This window comes from Macaca thibetana, chromosome 15 (assembly GCF_024542745.1).
Source record: "Macaca thibetana thibetana isolate TM-01 chromosome 15, ASM2454274v1, whole genome shotgun sequence".
Classification (NCBI taxonomy): Eukaryota; Metazoa; Chordata; class Mammalia; order Primates; family Cercopithecidae; genus Macaca; species Macaca thibetana.
The window spans coordinates 91816196-91839975 of record NC_065592.1 but is presented as its reverse complement, the minus strand read 5'-3'; the positions used below and the strand labels follow the sequence as shown (position 1 = coordinate 91839975).

Here is a 23780-nt window from a genome sequence, read left to right as displayed (position 1 = left end):
TTCAGATGGAGTTTCTCTCTTGTTGCCCAGGCTGGAATGCAATGGTGTGATCTCAGCTCACTGCAACCTCTGCCTCCCAGGTTCAAGAGATTCTCTGGCCTCAGCCTCCTGAGTAGCTGGGATTACAGGCGCACTCCACCACACCCAGCTAATTTTGTATTTTTAGTAGAGACGGGGTTTCTCCATGTTGGTCAGGCTGGTCTCGAACTCCTGATCTCAGGTGATCCACCCGCCTCAGCCTCCCAAAGTGCTGGGATTACAGGAGTGAGCCACCAAGCCCGGCCAAATAACATGTTTTTATCAACATAACTATATTGTCTAAAACAAAAACATTGAGTGAGGAAATGACACTATTACACATATTTTTGCAAATCTCATTAATGTTTGGTTTAATAAAGGACACTTTCTTCATTCAATCTAATGTGACATCTCACATGCCATGTAGCTTCTGGAAATCACCATACCTTCATAAGATAATGAGAGTAAAAGAGGCAAGATAATATCATGATCTTAGTATTAGAGTTTTGACCTCACGGCTCCTCTGAAAGAGTTTTGGAACCCCTACTGGTATCTGGACAATACTTTGAGAACTGCTGAGATAAACCAAGCTGAATAAAATTATGATCTGGTTAAGTACCCTGATTCAGAACTGTGTAAAGGTAAGAGTTTTGACTGGCTCCTTAATAGTAACCACCTAATATGGTTTTGATCTGTGTCCCCATCAAATCTTATGGTGATTTGTACTTCCATTGTTGGAGGTGGGGCCTGGTGGAGGGTGATTGGATCATGGGGGTGGATTTCTCATGAATGGTTTAGCACCATCCCCCTTGGTGCTGTCGTTACAAGAGTGAGTGAGTTCTCATGAGATCTGGTCCCTTAAACACGTGTGGCACCTCCCTTGCCCCTCTCTTGCTTCTGGCTCCTGCTGTGTAAGATGACTGCTCCCTCTTTGCCTTCTGCCATGATTGGAAGCTTCCTGGTACCCCCCACTCCAAAAGCAGAAGCTGCTATGCATCCTGCGTAACCTGAAGAACGTGAGCCAATTAAACCTCTTTTCTTGTAAATTACAGAGTCTTAGGTACTTCTTTATAGCAATGAAAGAATGGCCTAATATAACACCTCAGTGAGGCTACCTTGAAAGTTCTCTCTGAAATAAGCATTCCCCATTCTCTATGTTCTGAAACTTAATGCTGTGTTTTTTCCCTTTGTGGAACATATTTCAAGTTATAATTTTAAAATTCACACCTTTGTTTTTCTTATTATGTTAACTTGATTCTCTCCCTCCCCAGACAGACTATAAACTTGGGTGTTTCTGCCTCATCCATTGACTATACGTAGCATTCTGCCTAGCAAAAGCTATACACAATGTCAAAAATATACAAAAATAATCAACTTACAGTTGAATTACTGAACATTTTAACCCTGAATTCAGAAAGCATAAAGATGTCAATTATCCATATTCAGTAGTTATTTGCTGACTTAATTAATGAATAAATTAGTGATGTTATTGCTTTTCTCACTTATCTTTGTGTGTTTTTTTTTTTTTTTTTTTTTTTTTTTTTTTTTTTTTTTTAAGAGTCTTGCTCTGTCACCCAGGTTGGAGTGCAGTGGCACAATCTCGGCTCACTGCACCCTCTGCCTCCCGAGTTCAAGCAATTCTCCTGCCTCAGCCTCCCGAGTAGCTGGGATTATAGGTGCCCACCACCACACCTGGCTAATTTTTAAATTTTTAGTAGAGACGGGGTTTCGCCATGTTGGCCAGGCTGGTCTAGAACACTTGACCTCAGGTGATCTGCCCGCCTCGGCCTCCCAAGTGCTGGGATCACAGGCATGAGCCACCGAGCCCGGCCTATTCTTTAGTTCTTACACTGAGATGACACTGAACATAGGAGACTTGTAGTAAATACATTTTCATTAATTCATTCATTTCAAACGAACATTGTTTTAGAGTGCCTCTTATATACTGGTCAAGTTTGTAGGATAAAAAGATTAGTAAGACATAGTAGCCATCCTCTGTGATATCTCTGTATATAATAAGGCACACTAAAAAAGAAAAGACCTAAATAGAAAAGGTAGGTCCTGGCAGGAGAAAAGGTGGTCCTGTCTCTAAAGTGAGTGAAAGCTTGATATATTCAAGGAACTATAAGTAAGTCAGTACATACGAACCATACAGATTGCAAGAGGACCTGGCTCTGTAGTGCAATGGATAGTGCATTGGACTTGTAGATTACAAGAGGGAGCTAGGAAGCAGAGTAAGATATGAAGCTAGAGAGATCTGTAGATCCCAGGACCCACAGGTCTTGGCTTCTGTATTAAAGAGTTTGGAATTTATCCTGAAGGCAAACCGTTGTTCCGTGGATTTGTTGTACCTATCTACAAGAGAAAGCTGTGGGCTCAGAGACATGTCCACCAAGCTCTGAGCCAGTGCCTCTATTCTACCACTTGCTATGAAGATCCAGGGCCCAGGAGAACTCATAAAACTCAAAACTCTTAGCTAAATTTGCTCAGGGATGTCTAAGCCTTATTATCGTATAAGAGACACAGCACTGAATATCAGTATCCTGGTTGAAAGAGGTTATTGGCCCCTTTACAAAACATCTGCAGAAAGCCACTTGATGCCATTAATTCAGAAGCAGGTACCAATTATTTTGCCAACATATATTTCTCAGTAACATAGAGGCAAAATGTCTAAACCAAAGCTTTGCTAATTAAATCCAGAAGCACATATAAAGAATAATGGAAAGCAAGTTAGCTTTGTCCAGGAATGCAAGATTGGTTTAACATTCAAAAAGTCAATGGATGTAATTCATTTCATTTATAAAATAAAGAAGAAAAAACATGATTATATCCATAGGTTACTAATAATATTTGATAAAAGATAACACTTATTCATGACACAATTCTTAGTAAACTAGAAATAGAAAGAAACTTTCTCCATCTAATAATGGATATCTTCAAAAATATACAAATAATCCTTAAGGTTGAATTGTTGAAACTTTTTATCCTGAATTTGGAAAGGCATAATGATATCAGTTACCATCACTTTTACTCAACATTTTACTGGAGATCCTAGTCAGCAAGAAAAATGAAAGGTATAAATATTGAAAGGAGAGGGAAAAACCATATTATTTACAGATGATGAGATTGTTTACATTGAAAATCTGGAAACTCTATGTATAAACACAGAGCAATATCAAAGAAATTATTATACTTTTATATATTAGCAAAAAATTATCATGTACAAAAACTGAAAAATACACAGGTATAATAGTATAAAAAATAAAATACCCAGGGATAAATTTAACAAAGTATGTGTAAAATTTCTGCACAGAAAACTAAAAAAAGATTAATGAGATAAACTACCTAAATAAATGAAGAGTCATACCATTTTTAAGAATTAGGAGGCTATTGTTTAAGATGTCACTTCTCTCTAAATTTATCTACAGGTTCAATAAAATGACAATAAAAATTTCAGATTTGCCAAGAATAGCAAAGGTAATCTTGAAGAAGAGAAAGAATGTTGGAGATTTTATGTAAGCATTTATTGAGACTGTATTAATTAAAACAGTATTGATGCCAAGATGGATAAATAGATGAAGAGAAAAAAGAGCCCAGTGACAGATTCACATAAACAACTTATTTACAACAAATGTGCCACTGTAGTGCAATGTAAAATGAGGTGCATTTTAAACATAGTGCTAGATTAATTTTATATCCCAACTTAAAAAAATCTTGGCCCCTAATTTATGCCATATACAAAAAATCAATTCCAGAAACATCATAGAACTAAATGAGAAAGTTAAAACCATGCAGCTTCTTAAAAGAGTTTTTTTTTAACCTTCAGTTGGGCAGTTTTTTTTTTCTTTTTTCTTTTTCAAATCCTGGAGTGCTGCTAATAGCCATAAAAGGAAAGATTGATAAATTGGAATGAATTAAAATTCAGAACTTTATTTTATTAGATGATCTCATTCAGATAATAAAAAGACTAGTGAGAGAATGGAAGAAATTTGCCATATATCTCCAGCAAAGAATTCCTATGATTTTGTGGATCTATACATGTATTTTATATGTTAATCTATGTCTTCTGTATATCAATAAGAAATAAATAGCCAGCAAGAAAATGGCCAATAATTTTAACAACCATTTTATGAAAAAGAATATTCAAGTGACCAATAAGCACATGAAAAGGTGTTCAACAGCATTAGGCATCTGGGAAACACAAATAGAATCACATAGAATTACTACTATACATCCACAAGAATGATTACAACAAACTCAAACCCCAAATCCCCAGAATATAGCAAGTGCTTGATGGTCATAGAGTAACTGAGAATTCTCATCCACATTGGGAAACAGTTTGGCAATACCTTTTAAAAACTAACAATGTATTTATCTTGTAATGCAATAATTTCCCTCCTAAATATACAGTCATGCATCACTTAAACAATGGGAAAATGTTCTGAGAAATGCATTGTTAGGCAATTTCATCACTGGTACAGCCTACTACAAACCTAAGCTACACGGTCTACCCTATTGCTCTTAAGCTACAAACCTGAATAGCATGTTACTGTACTGAATACCACAGGTAGTTGTAACACAAAGGTAAGTATTTGTGTATCTAAACATAGAAAAGCTATAGTAAAAATACTGTATTATAATCTTATGTGACCACTGTCATATATGTAGTCTGTCACGGACTGAAATGTCATTATGTGGCGCATGATTGCATTTCCAACAGAAATGTTAAGAACGTGCACTGCAATGTGTACAAGAATGTTTATAACACCATTATTCACCTTAGTCCCAAACTGATGAAAATCCAAAAGTCCATTACAAAGTGAATGGATTAACTGTGAAATTATAATACAGTGGAATACTACATAGCAATGAGAATAGCAACAACAACATGGACGAATCTTACAGGTAAAAGATTGAGTGAAGAAGACACAATTGAGCCTACAGTATATGAAGTCTACACGATGTAATACATTTATAATAAATAAAAAGACAGGTTAACTGATCTTTGGTAATCAATTTTAGAGCTCCTTTGATGTGGGGTGGGAATAGGGTAAGTAATGATTAGAAGTGGGTATGAGAGAGGTCTCTGGTTGGCTGGTAATTATTTAAATCTGGGCTGTGTGGTGGTTGTGTTTCTTTTGTAAAATTCATGAAAATAGATATTTTAAATTTGTACACTTTATGGTATGCATAATAAAATAAATTTAAAAATAAAAGAGCAAAACAATACAAATCTTTTGTTTTATACCTAGAATACAGGCATATATTTAAGACTTCCTCCTATACTACTGATTTGTTATATTACTCTGTCTCAGAAATACTTTTATTAAAGATCTATGTTCAATGTAATGGATTCTTGATTCTCTTATGATGGGGCAGCCAGTACAGAAGAAGAGTACATTGCAGTGCTTGCCTCTGTCTGTGAATGGGAACAGACCACTCTCCTCAGTTTGAAAGTTTTATCAATGAGTTTGTGGACTCTCTTGAGTCTCTAATTCTGCTGTTGCTTTGTGTTCAGCTGAACAATTATTTCGCATAATAGCTGATAAAAATGTTAGTAAACATGGCAGAAGTGGGGCAATAGTGCAAGTAAGACTAGCAAGTGTGATTTTAAAATTCAAGGGTGATGGTGGCTTTCCCTTGAGGTGCTCTCAAGGGAAAAATTTGCAGGAGGGGAAGCAGGGGCTAAAGATCAGGTCACAACTGGGATAGGCAGATGGCAGGCAGACATCCCTGCAGACAGGAAGAAGGACTACAATGGCGTGGCTGATATCCAGAAGAAATAATGTCCCATGACTTGTGATGATTTCAAGGGAGTTCAAGTGAATGGAGAATCCATTCAAATATTTATTGAGTGTCTACTCTCGAACAGGGACTATTTCAGGCACTGTAAATGATTGAACATATGCCATATATTCAATACATAGGAACCACATCTTCACACTCTATCATGCTGATTTATTTAGCATTCCCATTTCCAACAAGGCATCTCCTGTGCTAATGAGAGTATGATTATGTCTTTAAAAAAGCATACTTTTTATTTGGAACATAATCTATTATATAATCTGCTACTGACTTGTATAGGAGGCCTGGTGAGGGAGAAAGGGAATCTTGATTTGTCCACATTCATGTCTAGCTCCTCTAACAGCAACGATCTGCATTTGTAAGAAATTTAGACAATTAATAGTGACCATGAATTACAGTAAAATGCACCAGCTTATATGTGACTTGTACCAATGTCAACTAAATGTAAGATTTGCCTGTATAGCATAGCATGAGTTAATCAATAATTATGTGTTAAATGGCCAGCTTTAGAATCTAGTCTATTTGAGGTTTTTGCATTTTAAGTGGTGTATTTAATTTGTACATATCCTGAAATTATAAGTGTCATTCTGACACGATGCATTTAGCAAAGTATGTATTCTTATGCATGGAAAGTATATTTGAGAATGATGGAATGACTCCTTTAAGCACATACATGCACACACAACACTGACTGATACCGTAATTATATTGTGGCAATCCTGTGCACATTGCATACTGTGAAATAGTTTCATTATGCCTGAAGATCCAAAGATTTTACAAGTAAAATATAGGCTACGGTTGGTTTCTTTTTCATTACAATATAGAGTAAGTGCGTGTGCAAGCAATGTGTAGAAGTGACTCCCGACGAAGAGTCAGAAACTAGCCATATAAAGCGGTGACCATAGGCTGGACTTGTAGTCAGAGCTGAATATGGAGTTAGATTCGGTTATGTATTAGCTGTGTGGTCTTAGCAATTTACCTAACCTTACTCAGTGAAGCTCAGAAAGAAGCCTCAGTTTCCTTCTATGTAAGATGAGGAATATAATAGTACTCATCTCTTAGGGTTATCGTGAAATTTACTTGAGATGAAGTATACAAAATTCCAGTCTCACCATAAGCATTGCAAAAAGGACTATGGATTTTTAGGAGAAGCTTCTACGCCAACCAGATTTATTCTACTACTCTCTGCTGATTATAAGGGTCTCTCCTTATTCAAGGTCCAGTTATGATGAAATCCTTCTGAAAAACTGCAGGACATTTTTACATTTCCTAGAGAGGATGGAAGGTCCTGCTACAACATCCCCACTCCTAGCCTGTATTATCTTGGGTGTCTCTGTGAGGTTTAAATGAATAGATGACATTTTGTGCCATGATACCATTTAATCACCAAGCAAACTGAGAAAATAGATTCAAGGGTTTAGAGTCATTAAGACTGAATGACTGGGCCGGGCGTGGTGGCTCACGCCTATAATCCCAGCACTTTGGGAGGCTGAGGCAGGTGTATCACCTGAGGTCAGGAGTTCGAGAATAGCCTGGCCAACATGGCGAAACCCTGTTTCTACTAAAAATACAAAAGTTACCCAGGCGTGGTGGCACGCACCTGTAACCCCAGCTTCTCAGGAGGCTGAGGCAAGAGAATTGCTTGAACCTGGGTGGTGGAGGTTGCAGTGAGCCAAGATCGCGCCACTGCACTCCAGCCTGGGCAACAGAGTGAGACTCTGTCTCAAATAAATAAATAAATAAATAATTGTTAGCCAAAATCCATTTCCCATCTATGTCTTTGGTAGCCAAGTCTTGAACTTCTCATGAGCCAGTTTCATGAATGCTTTAAAATTTAACAATCTATTTCCGATTCAGGGTCCATAGTTGAGCATATGTGCTAAATTTAGTTAATTTTTTTTTCTGGAGCCTAATTATATACTCCCGAGACTCCACCTCATCCTATGCTCTTTCATTCATTTTGCATGTCTCATTTGAATTATTGGATCAAAGATGAATATTCCAATACTAAGTGAAAGGGGGAGTAGAATTCTATCTACTACTAGGGGGGAAGAGAAGGCACAACTGGAGAAAGCAAACAGAGACACAAAGAAGTAAAATGAATTTCCCTAAATTTATGTAAATATTTGTTTCTATATACTGTCTGTTCAATCTTTGCAGCCTAATTCCTCCTCTTTCTGCTATAGGAATTCAGACAAGGCTTTCTCTTCAAAGGTGAAGATTACTCGTCGTTGAAGAGTCCTTAGAGCTTCTTGGTAGTTGGTTAAAATCCGAAAACATTACAGCAATCTCTCATCCAATCAAGAAAGAGCAATTCCATAACCCATTTCTGGCTTCTCTGAGAGTAACTCTGTGCCAGCAAAAGTACCATTGCTAGGAACATCGTTACTCTGCTTTCCTTCCCTCAAGTTTCCACTTCCTTCTGGTAAAATAACCAATATATTAAGCCACTCCATCACTAACACCACTGGCACCATGGGAAAAAATGACATGGTTATTGGCAACACTTGTTTGCTCACTACTGTTTAGCTGGTTAGAAAGTGGAGAAAACAAGAGGAGACAAGCAAATTATGTTTGAAATGAAACTGACTTTTATCAAGCCAAGGTTTGTCAAGTTTGGTATATTCTTTCTTTTGCTCTTACTCACCCCAAGTTTTCTTTGCAGTCTGAAGATTGCCATTTGAAATGCTCTTTGAGGGATGTGAAGTCAACCCCAGATCCAAAGTAGCTTTGATGTTTGTCAGGAAAATGCTGGAGTTCTATATACTACAGTTTCCACAGAGCATGAAGAACTCCAACTTCAGATAACCTGCAAAAAAAGTCAGAGAGCAATTAAATGTAAAAATAAATTCCTTTGATAAAACAAAAAGAATTAGTGTCTTTCTCTTAGGCTCATTTAGAAGATTTTCCAACCTTTCTTCCATAAGAAATATGTAGGCATTAAATTTAGTTATTATTTCAAACAGAACATTTATATGTCAATTGAAAGAAATATGTATAGGGTGAAGTTGACTTTAATATCTTATTGAGCAATGTGACAAGAATTTGAAGATGTATAAACTAACCACGGGATGACCTTTCAAAACTGAAATGCATAGGTGTAGATGACATTTTCTCATTCAATTACTTATTTTGAAATCTAAATTAAAGCACACACAACACCAAATTAAATATCTCCTCCCCAGAGTGAATATCTCAATCATTTACAACTAAGCAACTTAAACATCCAGTAATCAACAAACATTAATATGTAAATACTTTGTTTTAATAAGCCATAAACATTAATAAGCAAATGGCTGAAATTACTCCTGCTGAAATGATTCATCTGCAACCCAAAATATAGAATAAGGGCTGCAGAGAAATAAAACTGTTAAATTTGATTCTGAAAACATTCATGTGAGTTTGCATAAATCCTCTTTATTTTCTAGTGAATTTTTTTCAAGATTTTTTTTTTCCTCCCCCTGCTAGGAGCCTTATGAAACTGAAATGTCAAGTGAGGGTTGCTTCATATCATGTTCCGTCAATCAAACGAAGGGAGGCTTTATGCATCTGTTGCTAGTATATTGGCACTTTTTGAAGAGTGTTTCGGTGGGAGCGAGAATAAATAAAGATCCTTCAGGCACTTTCTCATTTATGGATGAGGAATCAAAGCAGTCTGAAACTTCATTTTCAGCCTGATACCCTGAAGATTGTTGGCTGATAATTCTGGATGGAACAGCTTATCTTGGAGGATTAGGGAGAACATGGCCTTCCTATTACTTCTGGCTTCAGCCTATTCAGCTGGGTAGACTTTGTCACACAGTATCTGGGCCTTTACATATGTCACTAATCTTATCTATATCTTTTCAGCTCCTTCTGTTGGAGCTGTGGTTTCCTGTGCCTAACCCTCCCATTTCTTCATTACACCAGATGTATAGGCATTAGCCTTTCCTAACAACCTTTCTGCACCATGTCATTTGGTAATGGTGAGTTTTGCAGACGTGAGGCTTTCATGAGCAGGTTGGGGTAGGATTTTATCCCAAATCTTGAGACTCTCACATCAGTTACATTAAAAAGCTCCCTGCAGTCCTGAAACAAACTCATTTTTCCTTTTTACCAAAGCCACATAACAAAATGAAATAATCTCCACAGCACATTATCTGTGCAACCACTAAAGATAACACGGACATCTCCCTTGCATGCCTATGGGTACATGCCAGGTTGTCACTTCTCTCCCTCAGGTACGGGACAGTGGTTCACCTGTGGAACAAATATTAAATCCTTAGCGTGTGTAAGACATCAAGAAGCCAGGGACATGATTTTAAAACTGACTCTGTCCTCAAGATGTCTACAATCTAGTGGGGGAAATGTGAACTCACACAAATAACTACAATGTGAGGTTAAAAAAAAAATGGCGCACATCCAGGAGAGGCACAGTAAGTGCTTGGATAGTTCATGAGGGTCAGATAAGCAAGAGGAAGAATCTGAGAATGCTGGGTGAAGGAGGTCGCATTTGAAAACAACCAAAGTTTGAATAGCTGTGATGGGGATCAGGAATCTTCTAGTTTCTATTTCCCAGTTATTTTCAGAATAAAGGATAGAATTTCAAAAGTGGTAAGAGAGTTAGCAACTGAAGCCAGAAGAGACCTGTATGTCTGTACTTTTCCCCCCATCAAATATCCATTTTCCACCTTACTCTCATATTAACCTCACATTTAGTTGAGCACTCTTCTCCCCTGAATAAAGACCACATTTGTCAGCCACCCCTGTAGCTCTGTGAGACCATGTATATGTGTTCTGCTCAGTGAGATGCAAGTCGAGGAAATCATTTTGAACGTCAGGGATGATATTTTCTTCTTCTCTTCTACTCTTTTGGTTTATGGAATATAGATACGAGGGCTGGATCTCCAGCAGCCATTTGGAACATGAGGATGAAGGCCACACCCTAGGAATGGTAGAGTGAGAAGCTGGAAAAAGCCTGGGTCTCTGGCTGTGGAGACTCCACACCGGTTTTTCCAATTGATCTCCAGCCTGCTTTTATACAAGAGAGAAACAAACTTCTGTCTTCTTTTAGAAATGATTTTTTTTTGGTCTCAGGTACTCATAGCCGAGCTGCCCTAATCAGTACTCACTGCTAAAATCCTAGTTTTTTGATCACTTACTATACAATGATACCTAATAAAGTTTTTAGTTTCCCCGTGTAGCATTACAATGACATGACGCATTATCCACAAAATATTTTTTGAGTTCCTGCAATGTTCAGGGCATTTTTCCAGGCAAAAAGAACAAAAACTATGAAACATAGATTTTACTCAGAGGGTTAAAACATGCTTGCTAATAGGTCTATATGCAGTCATTAACTGAGAATATAGAGGGAGGAATATTCCTCATAATATAGATGTTGAGAGGTGACAGCAGACACAACTGCAATGGGATTGCCAGATAAAACACAGGATACCCAGTTAAAGTCAAATTTCAGAATTAAAAAGTGAATACTTTTTTGTATCACTAGATCCCAAATATAGGATGGGACACACATATATTTCAAAAATTATTTGCTGTTTATCTGAAATTCAAATCCCAAGTTCAAATTCTAAATTTTAATCATCCTAAACTTTGCATGGGATATACTTATGCTAAAAAATCATTTATCAATTTTCTGAAATTCAGAATTAACCAGGAAACAGTATTTTTATTTGCTAAATCAGACAACTATCAACTGTGAACCTCTGAGATGTCTTCCAGAGAAGGTCAGAACTAAGCTGTAGAATGAGGGAATCAATCAAAAGACAGGGATGGGGCCATCTGTTTCAAAGCGTGGTTCATGGCCATGTATCAGACCTCAGGCTAGGGCACCAGATAAACATGACCCATTTTCTTACAGTGTCAATTTTACTCAAAGAAAAAAAAAAGGTGTAAAATAATATTATACTGAACATTGAATAGAATACAAAATGTGCATGTATTTTAATATAAAGCAGGATTTCTTAATTTCAGCACTTGACATTTTGGGCTGGGTAATTCTTTGTTGCAGGGAAGTGTCCTGTGCATCGCAGAATGTTTAGCAGCATCCCTGGCCTCAACCCCCAGGTGCACAATTTCAGTTGTAACAACCAAAAATGTCTCGAGACACTGCCAAATGTCCCCTGTAGTTGAGTGGAAAAGTCATGCTTGGTTGAAAACTACAAATATAAGGCATGATATTTCTAAAAATATTTTGCGATTGTCATGAACCATTTTGGGCTTTGTCCTTAGAGTGTCAACCTTATGTGTTTATTCCCCTCATCACTGAGGTCCTTTCGTGGACAACTGTGAGATATAACCAAAGAAACAAGATCCTTAGTGCCAATTTAAGCAAGGATGTTACTTTTCTTTCTGATTTATAAGTTTCTTTTCCTTGAACTTTCCAGATTGTAAACTCCTTAAGGCAAGCACAATTCATCTACCAGAACCCCTAGACCCAGCACATGACAGGCAGTCCATCCGTATGAACTGAACGGGGGAACAAAAGTTTTCAGTTTGCTTAGAGAATTCCAGGGATGGGTGAACAAGGCGGGGAGTGGGGTTTACAGGGAGTGGGAAGGGAGCAGTAGTAGGGAGGATGCTCTTTAAAATGACCTCGGGTCAATTTCTAGGTGAAGGCAACACAGTCAATATTAGCAATATGTAGGATTGATTTCAAGAGCAGAAGTTTAACTTGAATGCAATCTTGCAGATATTTTTCCCCAGATGCTTTAACATTTGTTGTTTGGAGTTATTGACCATTGTCTGCGCTTCCTGTTTTCAGGAAAATTTCTAGTCTCTCCCCACTTAGTCAGAAGCAATGTTTCCTCTAAACTGTATGCCACTGTGGTTGTACCAGTCCTCAATTACCACCGCCTAAGGCCTCTATTTGTAATCAGCCATCCACTCTGCTTTTCTGGCAAGAAAAGCACACCTGAAATGAAAAAAAAGCCTCTAGGCAAGTACAGCATACTGATAAGAAAACAGCCAAAGCTTTTGACTCTGGGCTGCACAACCAATTTCTCCATGGTGACAGGAGAATCCAAGAGAAGGATGACATTTCTAAGAAGCATGAAGATCCAAGTGGAAACAACTTGAATGGTATAAAAAGATAAGACTGTGTGTCTGTGTGCACGCTTTTGAGTGTGTGTATATCCGTGTGTATTTGTGTGTGAGTGTGTATGCATGTGTGTGTGTGCATGCGTGTGTGTGTGCATGCATATGCGTATGTAGGCCTGTTCTCATGCACATTAAAAAGAAAACTGCAGTAACTAGATTTTTTTTTCTTAGATCTAGTTTGTTTAAGAGCTGTTGCCATAAAGATCATGAACGTAGAGAATGGATTTTGCAGGCATAGATGTTATGCCTGAAAACAGTTCTTCCTGCTTAAATGGTTCTCACTCTTAATGTTTATCTGCTTCTTTCTTTTTTTATAAATTATACTTTAAGTTCTAGGGTACATGTGCACAACGTGCAGGTTTCTTACATATGTATACATGTGCCATGTTGGTGTGCTGCACCCATTAACTCATCATTTACATTAGGTATATCTCCTGATGCTATCCCTCCCCCCTCCCCCCTCCCGCCTCCCCACAATAGGACCCAGTGTGTAATGTTCCCCTTCCTGTGTCCAAGTGATCTCATTGTTCAGTTCCCACCTATGAGTGAGAACATGCAGTGTTTGGTTTTCTGTTCTTGCGATAGTTTGCCGAGAATGATGGTTTCCAGCTGCGTCCATGTCCCTACAAAGGACATGAACTCATCCATTTTTATGGCTGCATAGTATTCCATGGTGTATATGTGCCACATTTTCTTAATCCAGTCTGTCACTGATGGATTGATTTGGGTTGATTCCAAGTCTTTGCTATTGTGAATAGTGTTGATTCCAAGTCTTTGCTATTGTGAATAGTGCCGCAATAAACATACATGTGCATGTGTCTTTATAGCAGCATGACTTATAATCCTTTGGGTATATCCCCAGTAATAGGATGGCTGGGTCAAATGGTATTTCTAGTTCTAGATCCTTGAGGAATCCCCACACTGTTTTCCACAATGGTTGAACTAGTTTACAGTCCCACCAACAGTGTAAAAGTGTTCCTATTTCTCCACATCCTCTCCAGCACCTGTTGTTTCCTGATGTTTTTAATGATTGCCATTCTAATAGGTGTGAGATGGTATCTCATTGTGGTTTTGATTTGCATTTCTCTGATGGCGAGTGATGATGAGCATTTTTTCATGTGTCTGTTGGCTGTATGAATATCTTCTCTTGAGAAGTGTCTGTTCATATCCTTTGCCCACTTTTTGATGGGGTTGTTTGTTTTTTTCTTGTAAATTTGATTGAGTTCTTTGTAGGTTCTGGATACTAGCCCTTTGTCAGATGAGTAGATTGCAAAAATTTTCTCCCATTCTGTAGGCTACCTGTTCACTCTGGTGGTAGTTTCTTTTGCTGTGCAGAAGCTCTTTAGTTTAATTAGATCCTATTTGTCAATTTTGGATTTTGTTGCCATTGCTTTTGGTGTTTTAGACATGAAGTCCTTGCCCATGCCTATGTCCTGAATGGTATTATCTAGGTTTTCTTCTAGGGTTTTTATGGTTTTAGGTCTAACATTTAAGTCTCTAATCCATCTTGAATTAATTTTCGTATAAGGAGTAAGGAAAAGATCCAGTTTCAGCTTTCTACTTATGGCTAGCCAATTTTCCCAGCACCATTTATTAAATAGGGAATCCTTTCCCCATTTCTTGTTTTTTTCAGGCTTGTCAAAGAGCAGATGACTGTAGATGTGTGGTATTATTTCTGAGGGCTCTGTTCTGTTCCATTGGTCTATATCTCTGTTTTGGTACCAGTACCATGCTGTTTTGGTTACTGTAGCCTTGTAGTATAGTTTGAAGTCAGGTAGTGTGATGCCTCCAGCTTTGTTCTTTTGGCTTAGGATTGTCTTTGCAATGCGGGGTCTTTTTTGGTTCCATATGAACTTTAAAGCAGTTTTTACCCATTCTGTGAAGAAAGTTGTTGGTAGCTTAATGGGGATGGCATTGAATCTATAAATTACCTTGGGCAGTATGGCCATTTTCATGATATTGATTCTTCCTATCCATGTGCATGGTATGTTCTTCCATTTGTTTGTGTCCTCTTTTATTTCACTGAGCAGTGGTTTGTAGTTCTCCTTGAAGAGGTCCTTCACATCCCTTGTCAGTTGGATTCCTAGGTATTTTATTCTCTTTGAAGCTATTGTGAATGGGAGTTTGTTCATGATTTGGTTCTCTGTTTCTGTGTTACTGGTGTATAAGAATGCTTGTGATTTTTGCACATTTATTTTGTATCCTGAGACTTTGCTGAAGTTGCTTATCACCTTGAGGAGATTTGGGGCTGAATCGATGGGGTTTTCTAAATATACAATCATGTCATCTGCAAACAGGGACAATTTGACTTCTTCTTTTCCTAACTGAATACCCTTTATTTCTTTCTCTTGCCTGATTGCCCTAGCCAGAACTTCCAACACTATGTTGAATAGGAGTGATGAAAGAGGGCATCCCTGTCTTGTGCCAGTTTTCAAAGGGAATGCTTCCAGTTTTTGCCCATTCAGTATGATATTGGCTGTGTGTTTGTCATAAATAGCTCTTATTATTTTGAGATACATTTCATCAATACGTTCATTCATTATGATATTGGCTGTGGGTTTGTCATAAATAGCTCTTATTATTTTGAGATACATTCCATCAATACCAAATTTATTGAGAGTTTTTAGCATGAAGGGCTGTTGAATTTTGTCAAAGGCTTTTTCGGCATCTATTGAGATAATCATGTGGTTTTTGTCTTTGGTTCTATTTATATGCTGGATTACACTTATTGATTTGCGTATGTTGAAGCAGCCTTGCATCCCAGGGATGAAGCCCACTTGATCATAGTGGGTAAGCTTTTTGATGTGCTGCTGGATTCGGTTTGCCAGTATTTTACTGAGGATTTTTGCATCGATGTTCATCAGGGATATTGGTCTAAAATTCTCTTTTTTGTTGTTGTATCTCTGCCAGGCTTTGGTATCAGGAAGATGTTGGCCTCGTAAAATGAGTTAGGGAGGATTCCCTCTTTTTCTATTGATTGGAATAGTTTCAGAAGGAATGGTACCAACTCCTCCTTGTGCCTCTGGTAGAATTCGGCTGTGAATCCGTCTGGTCCTGGACTTTTTTTGGTTGGTAGGCTATTAATTATTGCCTCAATTTCAGAGCCTGCTATTGGTCTATTCAGCAATTCAACTTCTTCCTGGTTTAGTCTTGGGAGAGTGTAAGTGTCCAGGAAATTATCCATTTCTTCTAGGTTTTCTAGTTTATTTGCATAGAGGTGCTTATAGTATTCTCGGATGGTAGTTTGTATTTCTGTGGGGTCAGTGGTGATATCCCTTTTATCATTTTTTATTGCGTCTATTTGATTCTTCTCTCTTTTCTTCTTTATTAGTCTTGCTAGCGGTCTATCAATTTTGTTGATCTTTTCAAAAAACCAGCTCCTTGATTCATTGATTTTTTGGAGGGTTTTTTGTGTCTCTATCTCCTTCAGTTCTGCTCTGATCTTAGTTATTTCTTGCCTTCTGCTAGCTTTTGAATGTGTTTGCTCTTGCTTCTCTAGTTCTTTTAATTGTGATGTTAGGGTGTCAATTTTAGATCTTTCCTGCTTTCTCTTGTGGGCATTTAGTGCTATAAATTTCCCTCTACACAATGCTTTAAATGTGTTCCAGAGATTCTGGTATGTTGTATCTTTGTTCTCATTGGTTTCAAAGAACATCTTTATTTCTGCCTTCATTTCATTATGTACCCAGTAGTCATTCAGGAGCAGGTTGTTCAGTTTCCATATAGTTGAGCGGTTTTGATTGAGTTTCTTAGTCCTGAGTTCTAGTTTGATTGCTCTGTGGTCTGAGGGACAGTTTGTTATAATTTCTGTTCTTTTACATTTGCTGAGGAGTGCTTTACTTCCAACTATGTGGTCAATTTTGGAATAAGTGCGATGTGGTGCTGAGAAGAATGTATATTCTGTTGATTTGGGGTGGAGAGTTCTGTAGATGTCTATTAGGTCCACTTGGTGCAGAGTTGAGTTCAATTCCTGGATATCCTTGTGAACTTTCTGTCTCATTGATTTGTCTGATGTTGACAGTGGGGTGTTAAAGTCTCCCATTATTATTGTATGGGAGTCTAAGTCTCTTTGTAAGTCTCTAAGGGCATGCTTTATGAATCTGGGTGCTCCTGTATTGGATGCATATATATTTAGGATAGTTGGCTCTTCCTGATGAATTGATCCCTTTACCATTATGTAATGGCCTTCTTTGTCTCTTTTGATCTTTGATGGTTTAAAGTCTCTTTTACCAGAGACTAGGATTGCAACCTCTGCTTTTTTTGTTTTCCATTTGCTCGGTAGATCTTCCTCCATTCCTTTATTATGAGCCTATATGTGTCTCTGCATGTGAGATGGGACTCCTGAATACATCAAACTGATGGGTCTTGACTCTTTATCCAATTTGCCAGTCTGTGTCTTTTAATTGGAGCATTTAATCCATTTACATTTAAGGTTAATACTGTTATGTGTGAACTTGATCCTGTCATTATGATATTAGCTGGTTATTTTGCTCGTTAGTTGATGCAGTTTCTTCCTAGCATTGATGGTCTTTACATTTTGACATGTTTTTGCAATGGTTGGTACCTGTTGTCCCTTTCCATGTTTAGTGCTTCCTTCAGGATATCTTGTAGGGCAGGCCTGGTGACAAAATCTCTCAGCATTTGCTTGTCTGTAAAGGATTTTATTTCTCCTTCAATTATGAATCTTAGTTTGGCTGGATATGAAATTCTGGGTTGAAAATTCTTTTTTTAAGAATGTTGAATATTGGCCCCCACTCTCTTCTGGCTTGGAGAGTTTCTGCCAAGAGATCTGCTGTTAGTCTGATGGGCTTCCCTTTGTTGGGTAACCCGACCTTTCTCTCTGGCTGCCCTTAACGTTTTTCCTTCATTTCAACTTTGGTGAATCTGACAATTATGTGTCTTGGAGTTGCTCTTCTCAAGGAGTATCTTTGTGGTGTTCTCTGTATTTCCTGAATTTGAATATTGGCCTGCCTTACTTCGTTGGGGAAGTTCTCCTGGATGATATCCTGCAGGGTGTTTTCCAATTTGGTTCCATTTTCCCCGTCACTTTCAGGCACACCAATCAGACATAGATTTGGTCTTTTCACATAATCCCATATTTCTTGGAGACTTTGTACATTTCTTATTACTCTTTTTTTCTCTACACTTCTCACTTCATTTCATTCATTTGATCTTCAATCACTGATACTCTTTCTTCCAGTTGATCAAGTTGGTTACTGAAGCTTGTGCATTTGTCATGTAGTTCTTGTGTTATGGTTTTCATCTCTATCAGTTCTTTTAAGGACTTCCCTACATTGGTTATTCTAGTTAGCCATTCATCAAATCTTTTTTCAAGGTTTTTAGTTTCTTTGCGCTGGTTACATAGTTCCTCCTTTAGCTCTGAGAAGTTTGATCGACTGAAGCCTTCTTCTCTCAACTCATCAAAGTCTTTCTCCATCCAGCTTTGTTCCGTTGTGGGCAATGAGCTGCATTCCTTTGGAGGGGGAGATGCACTCTGATTTTTTGAATTTCCAGCTTTTCTGCACTGCTTTTTCCCCATCTTTGTGGTTTTATCTGCCTTTCGTCTTTGATGATGGTGACATACTGATGGGGTTTTGGTGTGGGTGTCCTTTCTGTTTGTTAGTTTTCCTTCTAACAGTCAGGACCCTCAGCTGCAGGTCTGTTGGAGTTTGCTTGAGGTCCACTCCAGACCCTGTTTGCCTGGGTATCAGCAGCGGAGGCTGCAGAAGATAGAATATTGCTGAACAGCAAGTGTTGCTGTCTGATTCTTGCTCTGGAAGCTTCGTCTCAGGGGGTTATCCAGCCATGTGAGGTGTGAGGTGTCGGTCTGCACCTCATTTGAAAATGCAGAAATTACCCGTCTTCTGTGTTGCTCATGCTGGGGGCTGGAGGCTGGAGCTGTTACGCTGGGGGCTGGAGGCTGGAGCTGTTCCTATTCGGCCATGTTGGGCATGACCCTGCTTCTTTTTCTCAAGTTCATTCTTTCGGTGTCTATTCTTTCTGCCCATGCTTGCTTTCAGTCCATTCTTTGACCATCTTCTCTCTCTCTCTCTTTCTCAACCCATCCCTCCCCCTTTTCTCTCTGAAAGGATGTTCTTGTGGGCCAGGCCGCTGTGGTATCATGCCCCTTACTTCTTTCTGTCTTAAGTTCTTCAGTGGCTATGATACTGAGGACTGGTTCTCCTCAGATATAGGGAGGATCAAACAATAACTTCTAAGAACCACTAAAATGAGGAAAGGCAGATACCCAGCTCTCTTTACATCCCAGGCCCATAGTATCATTCTCACAATTTTTCTAAATACAGCTCCCCAAGCAACCAGTACAATGCACTTGGAGTTGGCATTTTAGATAAAACTCCTTTGTCATCCCTATCTAGAGTAATGGAAGATGGTAAGAGTGGGAAGAGTAGAAGAAGTAACCAGGAATGTGAGGGGTAACTGAAACAGGGGCATTAGACCTGAGGTTAAGAGGGTAAAGTGCTTAGGAAACTCTGGCTATGAAGGAAGCAGACCTCAGAAATATGTCTGTAAAGGAGCATGTGACTCTTGGTATGAATTGCACTATGAATGTACATTGTCTTTATATGTGATGGAGAAAAGCTATAAAAAATGTTAAGGGAGGTACTATACATTGACATGGTTACAGATAATGGTAAACTCATAAAGAAAAACACAAATTATAAAATCTTGGCTTTTCTACATAAAATTAATAATAATTATATCCATGTAAATGAACTATTTACTGTCTTTGTCTTTCTATCATGCAGCGTGACAAATCATAAGCATATCATTAATGATGTAACAGATTGACTTTTGCTGTACATTTTATTTCATGACATCAAACTCACAATATATTGTCTCAAAAATTAGACACAAAGGCATTCATATTTCTCTTGATTTTTCTAGTAACAAAGCTTTGCTTACCTTATTCACTGGGGTGTTGCCATCTGGTCAGAGTGTCTGGCTACCAATTTACAAATTAGAAGAGACTATAACACATTCTTACATTTTTCTCCTAAAACAAAAGAACAGAAGATGAAACACCTAATTTTATGTAGTTGACAATGTTGCTCCCAATTGTTACTGATGAAATACCCATGCTATGAGTCTGTCTTTTCATTTGTAGTGAAATTTTTTGAATGCATTCAGATTTTTTTTTCTTAGCCATTTTGTAGTAGAATACTGATAACTTTTCTTCTTCTTTTTTTGGCGGATTCACTGTGACACAAAAAGACTGAATCCAGTCTTTTCCATTCCACTGAGAATATAACAATACTAGGAGGCATGAGCAAGGAATCGGCATTGCTCCCAAGAAGACTTCAGTTTTTCCCACAGGGAAAATAAAGTCACATATGCTTCAATTTATGAACATTCATCTTTGTTATTCCATTTCTTCTTCTTTATCTCTAATTCAGACACTCTTTTTTTCTGGAAGATTTATTTATTTAGCTCTGCCTCCAAGTCTTAACATTTCAATTTGTCAAGTATTCTCAATGCCAAAATAATTGCAAACATATGCCAGATAGAGAGCACCCTAATAAATAAGATATAGGCCTGGCCGTCAGCAATTTTTTTGTCCATTTATAAAATAGAAGCATTAATTAATAATTCCATATTACATGGTAAGATAGATCTTGTGGGAATCCAAAAATTTCATCCTACCTCAGCTTGATTTCTAGCTCAATTTCCCATAAAAATTGCTTCTTCCATTAAAGCAGGTCCTGTCAGTGGCCTACCCAACAGCCATTGCTTGACTTCTTCCTTGCTAATGGAATCCTAATTTTGTTTGGTGCAATGTGATAAATGATGATTGATGTAAGCCAATCGTGAGAAATTTATTTTCCTTTGCAATGCAAAGATATGGTCACCTGGCCCAACTTTAGCAAAGGAGGAGTCTGTGGTGGGGCTTCTGGGAAAGCATTTGCTTCCTGACAAAAAGGACTGATAGGGGGAGAACTTGTGGGTGAAAAATCTTACCCTTCTTTTATGCTGGGGATGCTGTTGTGAGGACATGATGCTTGAAGCTGTGGCAGCAATCATTGGACAGTGCAGCATTAAGCATAAATATGGAAAGTCAAATGCCGAGAATGGAGGCACAAAAGGATGAAAAGAGTCTGGACCAGTGAGGACACTGTTAAACTTCTGAATGGACTGTCAAATTTCTACATTCAGATTTCTTGTTAACCATACTATGCACGCCCTTATCATCATAGCTGATGTTAATCAACTTTCTTGGTTCCTTGCAGCCCTAAGCACTCCAAACTTATAATCTTCTTACTAATGAACTTTAGTGACATTGTATTGCCTATCAAGTGTTGCCCAAATGAGTCAACAACGTCATCATTTTTCATTGCCCTATAGCAGGAATCTTGAACTCTGTCCATGTGGGCCCAATCTGACCCACTGCCTGTTTATGGAGGCCCTGTGAGTTAAAGATAGTTTTTACATTTTTAAATGAAAGAAAAATCAAAAAAGTATAATGTTTTATAATACATGAAAAAAGATATGAAATCTAAATGTCAGTGTCCATAAATAAAGTTTTATTGGAATCTAGCCACGCTCATTTATTTACATACTGTTTATGGCTGCTTTCATGCAGAGTTGAGTGTTTGAGACAGAACATATGGGCTGCGAAGCCTGAAATATTTACCCTCTGGCCTTTACAGAAAAGTTTACCAACCCCAGCTCTACCACATGAATTCCCATTCAAGTTGGTGTAATGTCAACTGTATTTTAGGTATGACATTCTGTCTTAGTTTTGTGTTGCTAAAACAGAATACATGAGACTAGGTAACATATAAGAAAAAGAGGTTTATTTAGCTTACAGTTCTGCAGACTGGAAAGTTCAAAGGGCATGGCAACAGCATCTGCTCACCTTCTGGTGAAGACCTCATGCTGCTTCTACTCATGGCAGAAAGCCAAGGAGGCGTAGACAAATGCAAAGAGATCATATGGTGAGGGAAGAAGCAAGAGAGAGAAACTGAGGAAGCCAGATTATTTTTAACAACCAATCCATTCCAGTGAGAGCAAGAACTCACTCACCCCAGTGGAGGGCATTAGTCAATTCATTAGGGATCTACCTCCTGGCTCAAATACCTCCCACTAGGCCCATCCCCTAACGCTGCCACCTTAAAGATCAAATTTCAGTATGAGTTTTGGCAGGGTCAAACCACATCCAAACTATAACACAATCTCTCTCTCCTGGATGCTCTTGGTCCTGTGGCTTCCTTCACTTTAATTATCCTTTCTGTATTCTCCCTGAAACATTCGTACTTGTTCATTTCTACATTGGGTGTATAAAACATTTTCACAAATACTAGTTTACTTGATTCTTACAAAAAATTCTGTGAGAAGGAAGAGCAGAGATTATTATTATCATTATTTTATAGGTAGGAAATGAATGGTGGGATGCAGCCCAAGGACTTGGGATCTATTATAGCTTGATCTCAGTCAAATGTTCTAAACTCTACCAGTAGCTATGTGACTTTGGATAAATCATTTAGCTTTTCTGAGCCTTAGGCATTGTTCTGTCAAATGTTGATATAATACTCAATACATCCTGCCTTAAACCATAATATGGCTGGCACAAGTTTTCAGAAGTAGAAGGAGCTAAGGTTAGAGTTGAAATCTAGTTGATAATCTCAATCTATGTGCAATTTTACAGTTGGGTCTGAGAAACATAGCATTAGGAAGATAAACACCTGTTCAAAGATAAATAGGAAAATATCTTGGAATCTCCGTTTCTTAGACTGGAACGGAGAAAGCAGTTAGGAAGCTTCTTATTTGCTTGGAAAAAAAGTATTTTAAGAAAACAAGAGAAAGAGAGAAGAGAGAATACAGTATTGGCTTTTAATCAAAATATGTATGCCTCAGATAAATCAATCAGTGGTCTTTCGTTAGCAGGTTTCAAAATGGCGTGCATGCAAGACCCTTCAAAGCTTTCAACATTCCTTCTTATGGGTTATTTTCATTCAAATATAGCAAAATAAAAGAGCTGACTTTCTCACTGAACTCCTTGGTCCTGAAACCTCCTTTTTTCTTGCCCAAACTACTTCTCTGTCAGCTGCTGGCTCTCTTCTAACTCCCACAGCCTATTTTGAAACTGCATATTTCAATCACCTATACGTGCTAACTGAAACTGAGTAATGAGTGTCTGGAAAGTTTGCACAAGGTTATTAAAAGTTTCTTAATCTGCCACCAACTTCTTTTTTAATATTGTTTGTAGATTTCCTAAAGCACAAGAATAAATTCCCTTGACCCTCTTACTCATTAACTTGGAGAGTATGGCAGAAAATCAAAGGTACAAGCCTGTTAGGGTATTTGTTCCCTTTTAATAACCTCAGGACTGTAGCCCAGAGAATATAAGGCTATCACTGCTGTTGATCAAAAGACAAGAAAAGGCAACTACAGGAACAGATACATCATTATGCTAATAGTAGTTTTAAAACTATTGCCTCTCAATTCACTTTAAAAATAGTATATTTTGTTAGGGGACATTTTAATAAAAATAATATAGAGAAAATGGCAGCTTTAGAATGTCTTAATACAAGGGACTTTGTGTTGACTATCTACTAGGGGGTGACAAGGGACTAATCTTGAAACAATGTGCATACAGTAGTACAAAGTCTTTACTTAGATGTTTCCATTATATGAAGAAAAGAGGAAGAAGTGAATTTTAAGGCACAAGAATAGAGTTTGTTTCTAGATTCTAATACCTGTGTGCTGTGAGTAGTTGGACAAGTCATTTAATTTGAGATTCAACTTTCTTATTTGTAAATTGAAAAATAACACCATAAGGAAAAATAGTATAAATTTGTTTTGAACGTCTAAACATGCTTTAAAATATTTCATCCTTT

The 23780-nt window shown here is 37.9% G+C and overlaps 2 long non-coding RNA genes across 2 annotated transcripts in view; one reads left to right on the top strand and one right to left on the bottom strand.

Annotated features, from left to right (window-relative positions):
* LOC126937372 (uncharacterized) overlaps positions 1-8690 on the top strand; it is a 48109-nt gene extending 39419 nt beyond the window's left edge. The window contains exon 3 of the long non-coding RNA XR_007719715.1: positions 8489-8690. This is a non-coding gene — a long non-coding RNA (uncharacterized LOC126937372). The remainder of the gene's footprint in view (positions 1-8488) is intronic.
* The window catches only part of LOC126937371 (uncharacterized), a 59312-nt gene extending 39376 nt beyond the window's left edge, over positions 1-19936 (bottom strand). The window contains exons 1-2 of the long non-coding RNA XR_007719714.1: positions 19849-19936; positions 8471-8632 (exon numbers count right to left, since the gene is read on the bottom strand). This is a non-coding gene — a long non-coding RNA (uncharacterized LOC126937371). The remainder of the gene's footprint in view (positions 1-8470; positions 8633-19848) is intronic.
* Positions 19937-23780: the final 3844 nt, after the last annotated feature.